The following is a 14,156-nucleotide window of genomic DNA, read 5'->3' on the forward strand; positions in this document are numbered from 1 at the left end:
CACCACTCTGGTAGTAACTTTTTAAAATTGATGCTGGTCATCTGTTCAGTACCCACTGTTAAAACCATGATCCTCCTTATTTGACAAAAACTTCTTGGAAAATTGATCATATGTTTGGCAGAAAATGTTTAGATCTGTACCTATTTCCACAATAAGTTCTGAATGAATTCTCAACCTACTGTTTAAAAAAAAAAACCACCCACACAACAGGGTGAGATCAGGAGAATGAAAAAAGGTACTTTTCACAATTATAAGTAGGAAAATTCTAAACCAAAGGATAGAGGTATTCATAAAAGATAAAGTAGATCTTGAATAACAAAATTAAAATACATTTGCACTAACAAAACCAAGAGAAAATAGATTGGGAAAAATGAGTTAAATAACAGAATAAAATCTGCCATAGGAAATTGATACAAAAATATGAGACTAAGAACTATTTCCTAGCTAAGTGTTCAAAATATATGAATAAATGACCTTCAGAATTAAGAAATTCAATTACCAAATAAAATATTACAGCAAATCACTAAGAGAAATGAATACTGTAACAATACTGGTTTCACCTCACATTAAATTGGCAAACACGAAAAAAGCCACAAACCAGCAATGCTGAATGAGCTATATAAGACAGAACTTTTTATACATACTGGTAGTACAGCTTTGCACTGATCCAACCATTCCAACAATTTAGAACTTTTCAAGAAGTCATTAAACTATTTGACCCGGCTGTCTAACCGCCTGTTGCGACAATTCAGCTAGCAGCTGCTGTGGGGGTGAAAGGCCAACACAAGCCCAACAACAAAAATGCTGCCAGCACAGATCTTTGATCTGCTTTACTAAGGAAAGTAACTAGGGGGTTAACAATCCTACTTTAATCCAACATATGCATATATCATTCACTTAGTTTAGGGGAAAAAGCTAGCACCCTGAACTTCAGAGCAAATACAAACAAATTACAAACATACATTTATAAACAGACCAAATACAATCCTTAGCTGCCAAGAAGGGATCAACATCTGGGTTCACAACCTGGAGGGCTCTTAACTACAGCTGCCCAGAGTCTCCACATCAATACTCCTTCAAGAGTGAGAGTCCCACCCCCTCCCCCCAATAGCTCTGTTCTCTCTTTTTATATACTCTTTAGCCTTCATCAAACATCATCTGAGAGACCAGAACTTAGGCTCCTACTACCGGCTCTGGTCTTAGTAACTCCCCTTAGGATGCTGAGGGCTTCACACCCACATAGGCTTAGCACCTAGTACATAGGGATTTGGGCCTGGGGCTTTGCATCTAGTGAGGCTCAATCAAAGACACTTAATTTATCATTCTAAAACAATAAAAAAGTCCCAACTTAATTGATATTACCACAAGGCATATAACAAAATGAGGTCAAAGAAGGATTGAGGTGAGGAAGAGCCCGCCCGATGTGCTATTCACTTTTCGTGGAAGAAACAACAAATTTGAGTTATTCAGGGAAACTAGGGAAGATTCATATCAACTTATGTAGCATTAAGAAAGCAGAATCAAGAGACATATTTCATGAAAAGAAAAATACTAAAAATTTAAAATTCAGGTTAAGGTAAATAACTAATATTAATCAGAAGACAGATGAAACTTGTTTTTTCTCTCAGCATAAGGTTGATGGATTTTTTTGGGTGTGGAGTAGTTTGTCAACAGTGTCAGTTTCATTTGCTTGACTGTTTTTGTTATAAGGGGAGTAGCGGCAGAGATAAATATATAAATGCTATTTTTTTAAAAAGCAGTAAATTAAAAAAAAATCAAGTGAAGAGATAAGCATAAAGGATGCTTATCTCTTAGGCTTCATTTTCAAGTAACATAGCTGGCTGAAAAACAAAAACAGCCAAGATCTTTTTTTATTGACAATTAGAACAGTTTACTTTAATTTTGAATTGTTCCTTACTTTCACACGTATTTTTCCTCCCTAATTACATTTCTTTTTTTATATTTTCAGTTCCAAAATTTCTATCTACCTCTCCCCCACCCATTGAGAAGGCAAGAAATTTACATTATACATAGGAAGTCATACAAAACATTTCCACATTAGCCATGTCCCTTTATCACACACCACCCCCCCCCCAAAAAAGCAAGAAAAATAAAGAAAGCAAAAAAATCTACTTCAATTTGCACCAAGTCCATCAGTTCTCCACGTAGAGATGGATAATATTTTCCATCACAAATCCGTTGGAACTGTGATAGATTATTGTATGATCCAAGTACCTAAGTCTTTCATAGTTGATTATCTCTTACAATATTGTTCTTATTGTGTACACTGTTCTCCTAGTTCTGTTCACTTTACTTTGCATCAGTTCCTACAAGTTTTCCCAGGTTTTTCTGAAACCAACCCTTTTGTCATTTCTTTTAACACAGTATTCCATCACAATCATATAACACAACTTATTCAGCCATTTCTCAACTGATGGGCATCCCCTCAATTTCCAATTCTTTGACATCACAAAAAGAGCTGTTGTACATATACATCGTTTTCCTTTTTCATTTCCTTGTGGTATAGATCTAGCAGTAGTATTGCCAGATCAAAGGATAACGTACAGTTTTATATATCCTTTTGGGCATAGTTCCAAATTATTCTCCAGAATGGTTAGACTAGTTCCCAGCTCCACCAATAATGAATTAGAGTACCTATTTTCCCACATTCCCTCCAGTATTTGTCATATGCCCTCTTTATTATGACAGCCAATTTGATGGGTATGAAGTAGTACCTCAGAGTTATTTTAATTTACATTTCACTAATTATTAGTGAATTAGAACATTTTTTCACATGACTATTGATAGCTTTGTTATCTTCCTCTGAAAACTGCCTGTTCATATCCTCTGATCACTTATCAATTGGGCTCTTATTTTTCTAAATTTTGTTTAATTCCTTACATATTTGAGAGATGAGCCCTTTAACAGAGAAACTCATAAAATTTTTTTTCCCAGTTTCCTGATTTTCTTCTAATTTTGGTTACATTGGCTTTGTTTGTGTAAAACTTAATTTTAATGTAATAAAAATTATTCATTTTACCTCTTGAGAACCTGTCTCTTTTGAGATTCTTAACTTAATTTATAATTCTGTTTATATATATTACATATTATTGTATATGATATATAATACATAGTATACATAATTTATCATTCTTAATTCATAAATTCTTTGACAAGTTATTTCTTTCATGTTCCCCTAATTTGCTTCTATCATCTTTTATGTCAAACTGATGTACCCATTTTGAGCTTATCCTGGTTTTGGTCTATGGTTGGTCTATGCCTAATTTCTGCCAGACTACTTTCTAGTTTTCCCAGCAGTTTTTGTCAAATTCTTGCCCCAATAGCTGGGATCTTTGGGTTTATCAAATACTAGGCTACTGTGCTCATTCAATTTATGCATTGTATACCAACAGCCAACATCTTTAGAACATCCAAAAAATTGTGTTGATTAGGTGAAAAACTGCTCTCATGAAGGTGAATCTCAAATCATTATTTATAGAGGAGTTATGACTCCAATCTAGAAATATCTTGACTCCTCAGCCCCCAAATAAATGTTTCTCCTTTCACTGTCACATCCAAAGATCAGAGTTCAGAATGCCTATAAAAGTCAGCTAGATGTGGATACAAACTACTTAATGACAGCCTCCTTTATGAAAAGGCCTGACCAAAAAAAAAAAAAAAACCTACAGTATTTGTTGATGAGAAAAGAAGACACCTCAAACCTCACATAGAATGGACTCTTACATATTATCTCAGTATTAAGACTCAAACTAGTTAGAACAGAAAATTAAATAACAGAACTGTGCCTTGCCTTGTCAAAGTATCTGTTCTCCTACTCTTTAATATCTTGAAGCCACTAGCACCACAAATACTAAATCCAGTAGACTCTGAATTATGAAAAAAAAAAAAAGGCAAAATGACACAATTGAAAAAAAGGGGTAGGAAATCAAGCCAACCCATCAGGACTTTGAAAAACAATGACAGTTACTTAACAAAAGGAAATACATTAGCAGAAAAAGTGCTTTTATGTATTCTGAATAATAACGTTCTTTGAGTTGCTTGCCCAATCTTTTGCATGTCCAACATGTAGTTAAAACATGTTACTAGACACTTGGCCTATGATAATATACTGTATCCACCAAATTCATAACATGAACATCTGTGTTCTCTTAGTAGCCTCATGAGGAATACAAATAAACAATGACTATTCCCTAGAAGCAAACAGATTTTCTGTTTCTAAATCAGCAGGAGATGACAAATTAGCAGTCCCCAAATCCCAAGAAAAAGTGTTTCTTAAATGTCACTGATCCTAAGTCAAATTCCCAGGCCCTTAATTTTCATGGTTTAAATGTGCCATGTTATTAGTATGAAAGGACTTAAAGAAGTCAGAGCATGATTAAAAATAAAAGACTTTTCATAAGGGGAGATTTTGAAATTAAAACACCCTGACAGTACTGTATTTTTTTCAAAATGTTTTATTAAAAACTTAATAATGAATGGTAATACAAACTAAATTTAAATTCATTTCAAGGCATAAAATATTATAACACTATTTTAGTTACTCCAATTCACCATCAGAATTCTTTGTCCATTCATTCTCACTTAATTTCCTCATATGATCTTAATGTATAACTCCATTTTTCTAGTTCTGGTTTTTTGTTCTCCCACTTTGCATTATTACACTATAAAAGGCACTTCAGCCTTGTAGATAAAGCACTGGCTAGCCTTGGAATCAGAAGATCTGTGTTCAAGTCTAGCCTCTGACACATACTGGGCAATATGACCCCTGGGTAACTTAATCTCTCAGTGTCTTAGGTATCTAAGAATATAAGCTATGGAACAGCTATTCATCTACATTGGTAGAAAGAATTTCTGCGTGGGGAGTTCGCTACACCAATGAAATCAGATCTAGACCAAAAAGTTTTTTAATAAAAATCTTTCCAGATTTCTCTGTATTCCTCATACTTGCCAATCTTAATTAAAGCATACCATTACATCAAGTTACAGCAATTTAACAATTGCCTAATTTGTTGCACATTTAGACTATTTCAATTTTTTTGCAGTTACATATAACCCCATGATAAGAAAATCTCCTGCTGCCTTATTTCTGTAGCCCCAAACCCAAGAAAACTGTGAAAGGCAGATTAGAAAAATCTCAAAATTTGTAAAATTCCTGTGGAAGCATATTAAAAAATATCACTTTTACAAAATTCATAATATTCCTCCAACCTTTCTAGACATTTTTCTTTAGGAAAGTAGGTAGAACAAAAACTAGTCTCTCTCTCACTTAGGGTGGTAACCTAACCTTCTAACAAAGTGTAAATGCTGTTATGTTTATATCACTGCCTTCCCCATCCCAGAAACACTGGGTAAGGGATCATCTGAAGTCAGTCTCCTCTCCTCCATGAATATAGATTGAGATAAAGCCCTCCAAAGGCAGAAGGTCCCAGAGGTCCATGGGTTTATTTAAGGAAGGAGAAGACTGGGTCAAGAGAGAATGGGATTGGTAGTCAATTATTCTGAAATAGTCACTCAAACTATATTTTTACACATACTGTGATCTTTTCCTGGTACAAGAATCCTATAAATATTACATGATATCATCTTGAGACAGACAATTATGTTGCAGGGCATGAGGGGCTATGCCAGTATGGCCATCTCTCGAAGCTAGAAATCCTTGAGTATTAATATTAAATTGGTTTCTGACAGACTTGAGCCTAAATACTAAATATCAGTACTAATGTTTTTTTCCTGCAACACTCTGAACTGATGATCACTTACACTGAACTACCTATATTCAATTTATCAACCTCAAAAACATAAGGAAATCTACCCTAAGAATGGTATCAAAATTTCAATTTAATTCAGTTGGATAAACATTTATCAAATGCCTACTGGATGAAAAGCACTGTTCTAGGTATTGAAGGAGATAAAAATAGATCCCAGCCCTTAAAAAATACATCTTAGAATGACAAACAAGAATGATTTTAATACCTCCCCACACCAAAAAAAACCCCACTTGATAAATACACCAAGTACAAAAAAAGATAGGTGAGGTTGGGGGGAGGTGGTGGTGGTGGTGAGAGAAGACTGCTGGGAAGAATGTAGGTGATGGAAGAGAGGTATCTGAATTGGATTTTAAAGGCAGGGGAAGAACTCAACCATGTGCCTACTTTGTATTCTGTATAAAATCTTATGAGGATGACCTACAAAAGTATCCAGAGTATCCTTGATGTAAGCAAGAAGGAACAGGAAAGGTTTCCAAACAATTCTCTATATAGCAGGCCACACATCTTCACAGACTAAAAATACAAAGCACAAAAGATTTTCTTGTATTCGATAATTATTTAAAAAAGCATTTAATTCAATAGAACAGAAAGCAACTTTTAAGGTTCTCCTCCAACAAGTTGACTCCAATGCATACATTTTCCATTTGGATTCTGTTCAATAAATATCGTCCAATTTATCAGCAAATAACCTTTCTGTTTTAGGTCTTGATATTAAGAGAGGAGCCCCTTCAAGAGTTATCTGAAAAGGAAGTGCCTCCTCTATGAACAAAAGACATGTATAGGAAGGTATTTGCCACTAAATTGGACAGTATTTATTGGACAGTCCAAATAGAAAACTAGTTCTCTATATATGGGAAGGCCTTCCAGACACTACAGTTTGTAGATGACATAGTGCTGATTACATCAATGTGGCAAGGTGGATGAAGTCTGGGCCTAGAGTTAGGAGACCAAATCTAGCCTCAGACACTAGCTGTGTGATCCTGGGCAAGTCATTTAACCTGTTTGCTTCAGTTTCTTAAAATGTAAAATATAATAATTAGCACCTACTTCAAAGGGTTGTTGTGTGAATCAAAGGAGATATTTGTAAAGCCCTTAGTACAGTACACAGCACATAGTAGGCACTTTAATAAATGCTTGTTTCTTTCCTTCCTTCCTTTTTTAATTATATATTATATATAATATATATATATATATAATTTGTGTGTGTGTATATGTGTGCATACACACACATATATACACACTGCACACAGAGGGCTAGGCTCAGAATTGAATAGGAAGATGACGACCAGGGGGCGGGGGAAGGAGCAGATTGCATGACATTTGACAAAACAGTTCAACAATCTTAAGCTGCTAAAACAAAAATCCATCATTTTGATACTGATATTCTTCTGGTAATGTTACGGATATAAATCGTGGAACACTACAACATCCAAAGACCAAAATATCAGGTGACCCACTGGGCAATAATGAAAAACCATATGGTAAGTAAAATACGCATGTTACCAACAATGACTGAGAATCAGCATAAAAGGACATCATCCAGGAGATGTAAGTTCAGAAAAGGAAATGGCCCAGTCATGTATAGCCATCATCAGGCAGCCTAAATCCTATACTGGTCCCCAAATAATGTTGGGCAGCTAGGGAGTACAGTGGACAGAGCACTGGGCTTGGTTGGAATCAGGAAGACTCATCCTCATGAGTTCAAATACCACCTCAGACACCTAGTAGTTGTGTGACCCTGGGCAAGTCACTAAACCCTGTTTGCCTCAGTTTCCTCGTCAATAAGCTAAAGAAAAAAATGGCAAACCACTCCAATATCTTTGGCAAGAAATCCCCAAATGGAGTCACAAAAAGCCAGACATGGCTGAAATGACTCAACAACAAACCCAAATAATGTTATAAGGCCAACAGCTCAGAGACCCAAAGTATAAAAATACATGGAAAGACATATAAAATGCAAAATAAAGCCTGGAGAATAATATATGGTTAGAACTAGACCACCAAAAAATTCATATTGAAGGAAAATGTATAATAGAACAGAGAATATCACTGAGAAAATGGAGAACATGTTTATTTTTTAAAAACTGCAATAACTGAATTTTTCATAATAGTTTATGTTAAATTTTAAAATAAATTATTTTAAAGAAACACATCATAAATTGATTCTAATCTGTCTACATTTTTGAAACAGTAGCAGAAGGAATTTTAACGTACTGCATTTAGATCTCAGACCAACACACTAAAAATGAAGTACAGAGCAAACAGTAGCAGTATAGGTTACTACTACTACATCCTGAGGAGAAAAAAAACCTGTCACTTAGCCACAAACTTTCATATATTTTGTTCTATATTAGTATGCATAATTACAGAAGGAAATTGCATCAATTTAAATGAACTACTTCTCATGATGGAAAATGCTATCCATATCCTGAGAAAGAACTATGGAGTCTGAATGCAGATTGAAGCATACTATTTCCTCTTTTTTTTCCCTTTCTCATGGTTTTTCCCTATGTTCTGATTCTTCTTTCACAACACTACTAATGTGGAAACATGTTTAATATGACCGTACATGTATAACCTTTATCAGAATATATGCCATCTTGGAAAAGGGGGTAGGAGATGGAGGGGGAAAAAACTTGGAACTCGAAATCTTATAAAAATGAATGTTGACAACTTAAAATTAATTAATTCTTAAAAATAAATAAATTAACTACTTCAATCTGAGAAACCTGGGCTCTGCTTCACATTAAGTGAGCTAGATTCAGCCACTGCTACAAAGACAGAAAGTAGGCTAAACGAATTTGTATACTGATCTCTTATCACAAAAAGTGTGAAAACAGAGACTTTTCAATGGATAGCCCCAAAATTCAATGCGACTTAATTTGTACTCTGATAGGATACAACACTTTCTGAAGAAACTGACAAAAACACTCAGCCAGATTTGAGAATAGGTTACTGCAAATTGACCTGTACTACAGAAAATCCAAATATATTCCTTAGTTATGTAGATTTATCAAACACAAGACATTCAAAATATTCTTTCGTAAAAGAATAGAAAGAATATACTGTTTTACAAATCAAGCCACTAACTCATTAACCTCAGTGAATATATGCATCTTACTAAAGTCTGAGTTTGCAGTAGAACCTCAGATTCTGAAAAGAGGGAGAAAGATAGCAAGCCACTCTAGACTCAGAAGAACAGGAGATATTTGAAGCTAACCTTATTAACAATTATACAAAGAGCAAACGCTTCACCATAAGAAATTACTAAAATTCAAGATTCCCAGAAATTAAGTTTTTGATAGCATCACTCCAGCACCTTTAGGAATGTTCTTTAATTTTACAAAGTGAAAGAAAAGCTGAATGGAACAAAGTGTTATATTTCATCTGTTCAACCTTTTTGCTGAGATGTATGTCCCTACATAAATGACCAGGGAGAAGCCAACTCTATTTGTTTTACAATTTGCCAATCCTGCACACAAATCCTAAATATTGGTAGATGTGTAACTTCCACACCAAGAAAAACAAATGTATATATTCCCCCACCTGATTTTTTTCCTATTAACTCTGGTTTTCTAGAATAATGTTCTTTTCAATATCACTCTTCTATAATCTCAGAAGTATAACTGGAACTTGTGATCACTCAAAACAGCTCTGAAATTAGGAGGTAAAATGCAACTTCTGCCAGGCTTCTTCTGAAACACTTCTCTAAGTTCAAAGTAATCAATCTGTACTTAAGCCATTAGATAAATAAGGTCAGCTTTTAGGAAAGAAGTCAAGGATCCTAGGACAGGACACTAACTCCCTTCCTTCAAAGCAGCCTTCAGAGCTGCCAACAAGTGTCACTTCCGACATTTCCGACATCAACTCCCCCCACTCCCTAACCCCAAGTCCCAGGCACTTCCCTTCAAAAGCTAGGCAGTCCATCCATCTGAAGTCAGCCAAGTTCTGCTGGGAAGCTGTGTGAAGAACAGCAGCAACAAGAGCCTACTTTGAGGAGATCATCAGTCATGACAGGAGATGAAAAGAAATTATTTGGCCAAGGGATGCATTGTGCCAAACTGTTAGTCCCTGCTTGGAGGTTTCTGCTTGCATGTCAGCAGCTATTCTTCCTTTTGACAACACCCATTCTCTAAGCCAAGGGAAACCAGCTCAGCTTCTGTATCCATTCCCATTTGGGGCAGTCAAGGTTCTTTTCAGCCTTGCGATATCAAACCAAGGCACAGAGAAGGTGTCCCCAGGAGACTCAAATACAGAAGGCCACTACCATGTAATTTGCTGCCACAGCTGTTCCCCCTAGCAGAAGAACAGGGAAATGTGACAGGAAATAAGGTGAATTCACTCTATCAGAGCTTGACTGAGACATTTTGAGCTTGTTCTTGACAAAGAGAAGAGGAAAGTTTAGCTACAGGTGAAATGAAAGCATAGTAAGAATAGAACTGATTTTACCTCTGAATAACTGTGTCCTCTCTTCATAACCTCCAGCTCACCAAGGGGTCATCAGGGAAGTCTGGGGCTGCTGAAACACCTAGAACCTCCAGCCTATCAAGTTCAGGATGGCTTCAGAACACTAGGAAAATAGACCCCCAAGTGCACCAGGTCACTCTGCCAACCAAACACAGAGGAAAAACAAAAGGAAAATTTAAAAACAGTCCATCTTGCCTCCATGGGCTAGCTCACGAGGAACATTCAAGCAAAAACAGAAGGATGACTGACTTAAGCAAAGCGCATATGGTCTCCTGGAAGTTGAGAATGACAATGTCACATTTTCCTTCCCAACACACATAAATTCCGTTCTTTAAACTATCTTGATAATTTCACTGTTCTGGATCTTTACGTGGGCATCCCATTTTCATCAGTGCCAAATAACCACTGAGGTTTTAAACAATGCTCTGATATCACACAAAAAAATAAGTATGCTCAAGGACAGAGATGGCTTTCAGGAACAAGCTAAGGCTCACCAATGGGATAGTGCTCAAAGAGGAAGAGACAAAAGAAAAGCTAGAAGTCAAAGTTTCTAAAAGGAGAAAAGTCAAGTAGTCAAATTTGTCCACAGGGTACCATAAAACCCATGAGAAGGCAGGCAAGGCAATTTTATGACTTCTGGACAACAGGCTCAGTACCTCAAAAACATCTTTTTTCCTTAACTGTCTGTCAAAGAAGTCAAAAGGAAATCATTAGACAGCTATAGACATTAAAATGTTTTAAATCACTGAGAGCAAGCAAAACCTTCTGACGGCTAAATGCTATAAAGAATTCAGTGCATGCTCCTCTGGCCAAATTATCAGTTGAACTTATTGTCCTAAAGCCTCACTGCTAACAACGTTGCTTAATGCCAACCAATATCAGTAACACCAAAATTAGCACACTGGACACTGAAACTAGGAAGTTAAAAAAAAATACACATATGCATCAGACCATACCAACAGATTCTTCCCTAGGACACTGAAGGAGCAGGAATGGAAGGGAGGGCTGGAGAGGGCCGGATTCACGTTATAGTTTTATCATGATTTAGTCTGTCTCCCAGAGCAATCCAATTAATGTCCTAAATATCTCAGAGCCAGGACGAAGAAAGGGCCCTACAGAATAACCTGAACTATTAAAAGTTCCATGCCTTGCCTCAAAGTCAAAGGTGAACTAGGAATAGAAACCCAGCTTGAAACTAATCTGGAAACCCATGAACCCTTTTGTGACCCTCCAGAAACGGGTATTCCCCAAAACCTTGATATGCAGGGTGCCAAACAGCAGCCTGGACACAAGTAGGAGAGGGACACCTCAGGAACACACCTGAGCTTCCTCTCAGGTTTGAAATATAGCTGGCACAGCTTCAAACTCAGAATTCAGTTTGACATGTCTTTTTAAGTTGTTTAGAGGGTTGTATTAGGAGAACTCGGCAGAAATGCCACCTCTCACACTTCACTAACTACGTGTGTAAGGACAAATCAACTAGCATTTATTAAGTGCCAACTTAATACATAAGAACCAAACACTGGGCAACCCAGGCAATGGAGATAAAAATGACAAAAATAAAATAGTTCTTGTCCTAACTGAGTTTACTTACTGGGCAGAAATGTACATGAATTTATTTAATCTCTTTGAGCCTTATTTTTCATATCTGTAAAATGGGGCTAATGCTTGTAGGGCCAATCTCACAAAGTTGGTATTATGGAGCTCAAATGAGACAACACACTTCAACTTCCATATAACCATTAGTTAGATTCCTCCTAATCCTCACAGTGTTGTGCCTTTGTACCTCAAGAACACCTCTTTTCTCCATAAGGTCATCTCTCATCTACTCTTACACGAATATGCCCGGTTAATTTACTGTTGCCTCCCCCATTAGAATTCTAAGCTCCTTAAAGGAATGGGCTGCCTTTGCCTTTCTTTATATCGCGATCCCTTCACACAGTGCCCCTTTCTACCTTACACTTGAATCCTCTCCAGGAACTCTACAATCCAGCTACAACAGGCCTGTTTGTTATTCCTCACACAGGACTGGCCATCTCACAGCACTCTGTGCACAGAAAGACCTGCCCGCCCCGCGGCGCCCCCCCCCCCCCCCCCCCCCCCCCCCCCCCCCCGGCCTGGAAATGCTCTCCCTCTTTAGCTGTGCTTCCCAGCTTCCCTGGCTACCTTCGAGACTGCTCAAATCCCTCTTCCAGTGCCTTCCCTCCAAGATGACCTTCCATTCGCACTCTATATATCCTATGTGCACATAGTTACTTGCATGCTGCCTCCATTATAACATGAGCTCCAGAAGGGCAGACGCCACTGTTTTTTGTTTGTTTTGTTTTTAGCCTTTCTCTTAGCAGTGAGTGCTCAGTAAGCGCTTAATAAGTGCTTGCGGGCTGACTGCCTGGCAACATAGCACGAGTATACTCATGCTAGTGGACAGTGGGGCTGGGCTGACCCCTCGGGTTCTCCTGTTCTTCCAGTCCTTCCCATCTCCCCTCACTCCACATCTTGCCCCAGCTTCATCTGCCTTCATTACCAAGTACATCAACCTTAACATCAGGACAGATCGCCGCCCTCTACCCCGTTCCCCCTCTACTCGACTTTTCTCCAACACCCCTTCCAGCGACCGCCCCGCCGCCCTCCCTCCAAACTGCCAACTTTCGCCCCCAGTGTCTCCCTGCCACCCAGTGGGATGTCACTTGGCACAGACTCCTCGGACCCCTCGAAGGGGGGTGGGGGAAGTGTCTGTAAAGAGGGAGGGGGAGAAGGAGCCCTCCCCAAACCTCCAGCTTAGTTCCTTCTTCCCTACCCCATCACCCCGCCCTCCAGGCTCCCACCCTCCTTGCCACCTCCCCGCCCCCCACCCCAGTCTCCTTCCTCTCAGCTCCCTACCCGCCCCCCACACACAGTGCCGCACTCTCCTAGCCCTCCCCCCCACCCAGCCCTCGGGAAAGACTCTTCAGGCCCCGCCCCCACCCCACCTCAAGCCCCTCCCCCACGACCCCCTCCTTTTCCCCCCACCCCCAGCTCCGCGGGTCACCTCAGTTCCGGGGCCCGACCGCCCCGGTCCCCCAGCACTAAGGCCGCCGCCGCTCCGAGAACCTCTCCTCTTCTTCTCCGCCGCCGCCGCTCCGGCCTCGTCCCGTCCTCTCAGGTCCCAGTTCTCTCGCGCTCTCTCTCTCTCTCTCCCTCTCTCACCCTTTCTCGCCGCCACCGCCCCTTTTGCCAACCCGGAAATGAATCCACTCCCACCGTCCACAGCGTCCGCGAACAAAATGGAGTTGTGGAAGGAAGGAGGAGGGAGTGGAGCCGAGGGGGTCTTGAACGCATGCGCTCCCACAGAGGCCGCGCCTCCTTGCGGAATGACGGAGGTGGAGGGGACGCGGCCGCCATGTAGGGGAGGTCGTGGGTTCCTTCCCTGAAGAAGAGGAAGTGGGAGTGGGAAGGGGAGGGCGTGTGAGGATGCCCTTCCATCTCCTACACCGCCACCTCCCTCTCCTCAACCCTCTCACCCCAGCCAACTCCAACCAATTTCTCTCAGGAACAAAAGAGAACTGGGCTCCGGCCTAACCCTGCACATACCTTGTGGCCCAGCTCCTGTTGTCATGACGACAGAGATGCCGGCTCCTGCCAGGATCAGGACATTCCGGAGAATCGGAGAATCTCAGAGTTGGGAGGAAACCCAGAGGCCATGTAGTCCAGCTCACACCTGAGCAAGAATCCTTGCTACAGTATCCTCGACAAGTGGTGACCCAGCCTTGGCCTGAAGGTTTCCAGCAAAAGGAAACCCACGCTTTCCAGGCGGCACATTCCACTTTTGAAGATTGTTTGCTGGTTGTGAAAGTTTTTCCTAACTTTGAATCTCAGTCTTCCTCTCTACCACTTCCACACACTGCTTTATGTTCTACCTAT

The 14,156-nt window shown here is 39.5% G+C and overlaps 1 protein-coding gene across 2 annotated transcripts in view; it reads right to left on the minus strand.

Annotated features, from left to right (window-relative positions):
• Positions 1-13,531, minus strand: part of WIPF2 (WAS/WASL interacting protein family member 2) — a 60,372-nt gene extending 46,841 nt beyond the window's left edge. Inside the window, exons 1-2 of one of the 2 annotated variants that reach the window (XM_036755429.1) lie at positions 13,285-13,481; positions 10,239-10,394 (exon numbers count right to left, since the gene is read on the minus strand). The gene's annotated coding sequence lies outside the window, so the exon portion shown is untranslated. Of the gene's footprint in view, positions 1-10,238; positions 10,395-13,284 lie in introns of both variants that reach the window. The other variant, XM_036755428.1, reaches the window with a different exon arrangement.
• Positions 13,532-14,156: the final 625 nt, after the last annotated feature.

The sequence above is a fragment of the Trichosurus vulpecula genome, chromosome 4 (assembly GCF_011100635.1).
Source record: "Trichosurus vulpecula isolate mTriVul1 chromosome 4, mTriVul1.pri, whole genome shotgun sequence".
Lineage (NCBI taxonomy): Eukaryota > Metazoa > Chordata > Mammalia > Diprotodontia > Phalangeridae > Trichosurus > Trichosurus vulpecula.